This window comes from Trachypithecus francoisi, unplaced genomic scaffold (genome assembly GCF_009764315.1).
Source record: "Trachypithecus francoisi isolate TF-2019V2 unplaced genomic scaffold, Tfra_2.0 Lachesis_group0, whole genome shotgun sequence".
NCBI classification, from domain to species: domain Eukaryota; kingdom Metazoa; phylum Chordata; class Mammalia; order Primates; family Cercopithecidae; genus Trachypithecus; species Trachypithecus francoisi.
Window position 1 is genome coordinate 86,642,464 of NW_022681453.1, and position 6,896 is coordinate 86,649,359.

Sequence of the window (6,896 nt, forward strand, 5' to 3'; positions counted from 1 at the left end):
GCATTTTAAGCATGAGGACTTTGGAACTGAAAATACGTATGTTTCTGTCTCTTTTCCACTACTTAGCCTTACAACGAACTAGGACCTCTGTGACCTTCAATGCTCAAAGTCCTTCTATTTAAAATGGGGATTCTAATAATTGAAAGAATCACATGAGATTCATGACTTAGTACAGAGGCTGCCAGACAGTAAGTGTCCAGTACATGCTAGCTGTTACTACTTGGTGTTCAAACATGTTGGCCATTCAGTGAATGATGATAGTAGATCTTCATTCTGCAGTCAAGTAAACTGAAACAGTCTGAGGTATTTCCCCGGGTGCCTGTTCCAGTTTTGCTGCTAATATCTAAGCCCATGCTCTTTCCTTTAAACCTCACAGGAAAGCAAACTGGAGGTATGACTCCCTCTCTGGGACAGCTTTTAAAACAAAATCATTGCCATTGCCATCTCTGAAGTTTTGCCTCTTACAGACCTGCCTTATTTAGCAAAACTGTTACTGCCTAAATGCTTTTAAACAAACATGATGTCTGTAACAGATGCAGAAATAATGTGCTTTATGTTGCAAGTCTACTCCTGTAAAGCCAATTACCTCAGATCAACAATTATTTTTAAGAATATCTCAATACTTCACTAGGTTTAAATTGGGAATCATTTTCTTTCCAGGTATTGCATTGCTACCACAGTGCTTTGTTGTGCTGGTGGTTTTCAGCAAGTAAAATGCTTACAAACTGTAATCTCTTAGTGACAACCATGTACACCATGCACAGTGAAAGAAGCCTGTGTTCTTTTTATTATTATTATTTTATTTTTATTATTATACTTTAAGTTCTAGGGTACACGTGCATAACGTGCAGGTTTGTTACATATGTATACTTGTGCCATGTTGGTGTGCTGCACCCATCAACTCGTCAGCACCCATCAATTCGTCATTTACATCAGGTATAACTCCCAATGCAATCCCTCCCCTCCTCCCCCCTCCCCATGATAAGCCCCGGTGTGTGATGTTCCCCTTCCCGAGTCCAAGTGATCTCATTGTTCAGTTCCCACCTATGAGTGAGAACATGCAGTGTTTGGTTTTCTGTTCTTGTGATAGTTTGCTAAGAATGATGGTTTCCAGCTGCATCCATGTCCCTACAAAGGATGCAAACTCATCCTTTTTTATGGCTGCATAGTATTCCATAGTGTATATGTGCAATTCCTCAAAGATCTAGAACTAGATGTACCATATGACCCAGCCATCCCATTACTGGATATATACCCAAAGGATTATAAATCATGCTGCCATAAAGACACATGCACACGTATGTTTATTGCAGCACTATTTACAATAGCAAAGACTTGGAACCAACCCAAATGTCCATCTGTGACAGACTGGATTAAGAAGCCTGTGTTCTTAACAGGAGTTAGGACTGAAGTTTACAAGGATTAGATTTCTATGGCACTAGGTCAAGATGATGGACTGGATAGAGAAGGGCTGGGCATTGACCGGCAATCAGTATCATGACTTCTAAGAACAAAAATCAGGAATAAAGTTTGGCTGCATGCAAACTGGAAGACTCAGGCAAGATTCATTGCCTGAAAATGTGGAGAATTACATGGGTAAAAATCGCAATCTTGGTATACATCTAAGGTTTGATAGTCATGAAGCTACTTATTTTACTCTATATATTTACAAATATCCAAATCTTCATTTTTGGACCAGAAATCTGACTTTGCTCAATATATCCAATATGAACTATCTGCTTCAAAATCTTATTTTCTTTTAGAATCCATCCTTACATAAAGTATATGCTCTTCTTTGGTGGAAATGATCTCTTCAATCTCAAATATCCTTAAATTTCATTCCTTGTTCCATCAGCCATCAGAGGTCCATCTTGATATTCCTTCTCTGTATCTTTCCTAACTCCCTGTTACCTCTCAGCCTCTAGCAACTGTAACTCTGCACTGTTCTTTATATTTTCTCCCATAATCACTTTTTTTTTTTTAGACGGTGTCTCATTCTGTCACCAGGCTGGAGTGCAGTGGTGTGATCTCAGCTCACTGCAATCTCCGCCTCCTAGTTTCAAGCGATTCTGCTGCTTCAGCCTCCTGAGTAGGTGGGATTACTTACAGGTGTGCAACACTACACCCAGCTATTTTTTTTTTTTTTTAATTATTAGAGACAGAGTTTCACCATGTTGGCCAGGATGGTCTGGATCTCCTTACCTCGTGATCTGCCTGCCTCTGCCCCGCAAAGTGCTGGGATTACAGGTGTGAGCCAATGCGCCCAGCCCATAATCTTTTTCATTTAAAAAAAATATAATTTATGTTAGTCTACTTAAAAGGTGAGTACCAGTAAACTGTTTTCATTAATATGACTATAATTTTTTTTTCCTGAAACATAAAGCAGTACGCTAGGATTATATTTCCCTTCTGTATAGGTCAGTATATATTGAGCCTATGCAATGCTTCTCTTTTACAGTTCAAATAATAATTATTTTTTGCTTTAAGTTTAAATTAATATTCCTCTTTATAATTTATCAATGGAATCTATTATAATGTTGGGTTTTTCCAAGTTCTAACTCATTCTATCACATTTGAAATCTTCCTTTATCAAATAAACCTTCCTCCCAGGGTTTTCTTGAAAGTTTATGGTGAGCATTAATGGAAAACATACATATAGAGTAATTAGCACCAAATCTGTCACTACTAGTTAGCAATAAATTTTATTATAGCATTATTGTTTCAAAAAGTTCTCAGCTGGATGGAAGACTCCATTAAGGTCAACCCCATTTTTTATTTTTACTATTATATCTTTGTCACCTGGCACAGCACTAAACTGAAGCCATTCAAAATAGTTGAATGCATGTTCAAAAATAATAGATTCGTATTTTGTAAGGATCTTTAAGAATTAAGAAATAAAGTTGCTTAGTTTATTTTAACTAATTTTTAACATTCCATATAGTCAAGTCATTTGACAAAGTAAAAGAAAAATAAGTAAATACATTCTAGTTTGTGGTTTTTAAAATTTGTCTATATATTTGATAATTATTTGGGAAAATATGTTTTAATATGCTCTAAAATTTTTAATGTTTTTGCTCAAACTGACTTTTCTACATGCATGATCAAAGGATGTGGTTTTCCTCATATGTTCATAGTAGGTCTCTTTTAAATTTTATTTATTTATTGACAAATCAAAATTGTATGTATCTATCATTGTACAATACAATTTTTTAAAAAAAATTTTTTTTTTTTTTTTTGAGAGCGGAGTCTCGCTGTGTCGCCCAGGCTGGAGTGCAGTGGTGTGATCTCGGCTCACTGCAAGCTCCGCCTCCCGGGTTCCCGCCATTCTCCCGCCTCAGCCTCCAGAGTAGCTGGGACTACAGGCGCCCGCCACTGCGCCCGGCTAGTTTTTTGTATTTTTAGTAGAGACGGGGTTTCACCGTGTTAGCCAGGAGGGTCTCGATCTCCTGACCTCGTGATCCACCCGCCTCGGCCTCCCAAAGTGCTGGGATTACAGGCTTGAGCCACCGCACCCGGCCTGTACAATACAATTTTTAAAACAAATTTTATTTTGTATACTTAATGAATAAAACATGATTGTATGAGATATACATACTGTACAGTAACATTGTTACAATAATGAATCAAATTAATATCTCACATAGTGACCCCTCCACTTCCCTAAGCAAGAGCAACTATAATCCACTCATTCAACAAAAGTCTTGAAAATGATATACTATTTTAGTAACTATTATAGTAGATATTAGTATAAACCATGTTGTCTTCTGCTTCTCTGTTCTGTTGAATTAATTTTAAATAATTTATACTAGTTACATTCTGGCAATTTTATGACCACAGTGCATGAACAAAATAATAATTCAAGATTTTTCTCTTAAAGCTGTTCTAGTATGGATGTCCCCTCCAAAACTCATTTTGAACTTTAATTGCCATTGTGTCAGTATTAAAAAAGTGGGACATTTAAGACATGATTAAGCATGAAGAGCCTGTCCTCATTAATGGATTAATGCTATTATCTTAAGAATGAGTTAGTGATTGTAGAAGTGGGCTCCTGATAAGAGCATAAGTTCAGCCTGATTTCCTCCTTCTGTTTCCCACTTGCACCATGTGATGCCTTTCATCACAGTATGATACAGCAAGAAGGCCCTCACCAGATGCAGCCCATTGATCTTAGACTTCCCAGCCTCCAGATCAATAAGCCAAATAAACTTCTATTCTTTCTTAATTACCTCATCTCTGATATTTTGTTATACCAGCAGAAGATGGACTAAAATGAAGACCACAGATAGATGGCATGTAAGTAAAAGCCTATCACTTTCTGCTTTGTAAAAAAATTGCTGATTCTGAATTCTTTCATAATTTATCAGAGTAGTTTCAAAAGTATTAGCTTTTACAATGCTTAAATATCAATTTGTAAGAAAGTAAATATATAAAGAGCAATGTATTTCATGATATTCACCATGTATTGTAACTTTTAATTTTGAGATAATTGTGGCTTCTCATGCAATTGTAAGAAATAATGCAGAGAGCTCACTGGTGAGCACTTTGCCCCATTTCTCCCAGCAGAACATCTTGCATATCTATAGCACAGTCAGTCAGGAAATTGACACTGATCCAATTCACTGACTTTATTCTGATTTCACAAGTTATAAGTACGTGTGTGTATGTGTTCAGTTTAATGCAATTTTATCCAAGTGCAGCTATATGTGGCCATAATCAATGTCAAGCCACAGAACAGTGCTATCACACTCACCATTATTTTTTAATTTTTGATTTGTTAGAGTAAATGTACACTTTAGCCACAGTTTGTTTAATTATGGTTTCATGTTCCAAACTCAGGTACAATTAAGTAAAATATAGTTATTGTTTCAGTTTCAACTTAAGTAAACTTAAACTCTAATTACATAAATAAGAAAAACACTAAATACCTTTTTTAAAGGTACATATTTATGACCTAAAATTTAAAAGAAAAATTTCTTAAAAACGTCAGGAAGTAGCTCTTGGTTTCCCTAAGACGTTGGTGGAATACCTCTTTCAACCACGATTTGTTGGTAGCTATGAAAACTCCAACGGGCTTTGGGCGAAAAGTCATACAATTACATTTCCAGCTTTTGATCATCTCTTTAATGAGAGACCTGAATAGCCATGTCTTAATCTGAAATGTATTCCATTGCCTTACTCTTTCTGATCACCTTTACCACATTGTGTAGCCGTCCCAGAGTCCTCAGACTCCCCACCCTCACCTCAAAGCAAGCAGAAATGAAAGATAAATGAAATGAAGAAACACCACGATGCTGCTGGTCTGTGTGAAAACACTATTATTATCTTTTTCTAATCAGACGGAGTAATTTTCTTGCTCTCCACCTGACTAATTTTCTTCAATCTTCCCCCTCCCATCAGCTGTCTAACTGCTACATATTTACAGACTGATTTGCATAAAATGGTCCCAGAGCAATGATCACTCACAGGATCAAATTCCTCTGCTCTTTTATATAAGCATTTTTTTTTTCTGATGATACACCTGCTTTTTTTTTTTTTTTTTTGTAGTTAGCTATTTAATGAGTTTCTTAAGACATTTAGAACACCAATTTGTGAGGATAAATTCCATTCGTCAGGGCAAAAACAGATCGCAGGTAGCCCTGGAGCTGAGGAACAGCTTTGATTTTTGGTAGAATTTGTGAGTCCACAGCTTTCTGATCAATCTTGCGCTGCTCTGTAATCTCGTATTTCTCTTTCTCTGTCAAAGATCTCACCTTCCTGGTGTCTGGGCTTCCACAACTTCTTCTTCTTGAAGTAAGCATCAGTAAGATGTTTTGGGATTTTGACATTGCTGATATCGATTTTGGTTGAGGTGGCAATGACAAATTTCTGGTGTGTTCTTCGTAGAGGAACTCGATTGAGAACCAGAGGTCCAGTCACAAGTAACAAGCCACTAGCCAGCTGCTTCAAGAAAACCACCCTCTTGGCCCTGTGGCGTCCAGTGAGGATGATCAGAATGTTCCCGGGGGTAATGCTGGCTCGCAGTTTTCTCACGTGCTGACTGAAGGGTTTTTTGCCGTGGCTCAACAGCTTTCGAGGCACATCTTCAGTAGGATAATATCTAGGCATTTTGCGAAGCTTAACCACCCAGGTACCGCCGTTCTTGTCACCACCAACTGGTTTTGTAAGAGTTGCAAGAACCTTCTCCTTCTTTTTCTTTTCAACCTTGGATTTAGCGGCTGAGTACTTCCTCTTGTACATGGCCTTTCTGGAATACATGGCAGATCGGGAATACCTGCCAATTCCTCTGACAAGGACAGGGTTGGGGCTGCAATGGGGCTTCCCCTTCTTGGGCTTCTTAGCCTTGAGGTTACCCTTTTTCACCTTGCCACCAGCATCAGCCTTCTTGGCTTCGGGTTTCTTCTCTTTAGTATCTGGCTTCTCAACTTTTTCACCCGCCATCTTGCAAGATGGGAAAGAGCACACCTGCTTTTTAAACAAAGACTTCACCTGAAAATAAAACTCAAAGCTCAGAATCCAGCCTACATAGGCCATAGCTTTTAAAATTAACTTTTAAACCATGGTTTTATACTGATACAAATATCTTCAAATTCCAGAATATTTTTGTCTTTTAGATCATGTCTATACAACAGGAAAATTTATATTGAGCTGATTAGTTCAAAGAACACAGTTGCTGCTTATTGTCAAAGTAGAGTCACCAGGTCACCAGAGTTTGCTGTCTACAGCCCTGACTCCTGTGCCCCAAAGAATGAAGTAGTAAGTGACACTAGGAGTAATAGAGAACAGCAATAATGAAAGGCCCGTGGTCTAACAAGACTGGCCTTTTCTACCACTGATTGCTTATGTGACTTTTTCAAAGACAAAGACCGTTTACAGTTAGATTTCAATTTCGCCAAATA

At 37.6% G+C, this 6,896-nt stretch overlaps 1 pseudogene across 1 annotated transcript; it reads right to left on the bottom strand.

Annotated features, from left to right (window-relative positions):
* Positions 1-5,541: 5,541 nt before the first annotated feature.
* Positions 5,542-6,459, bottom strand: LOC117083575 (annotated as a pseudogene). The gene has a single exon (XR_004437129.1). The product of XR_004437129.1 is annotated as a 60S ribosomal protein L6-like (transcript).
* Positions 6,460-6,896: the final 437 nt, after the last annotated feature.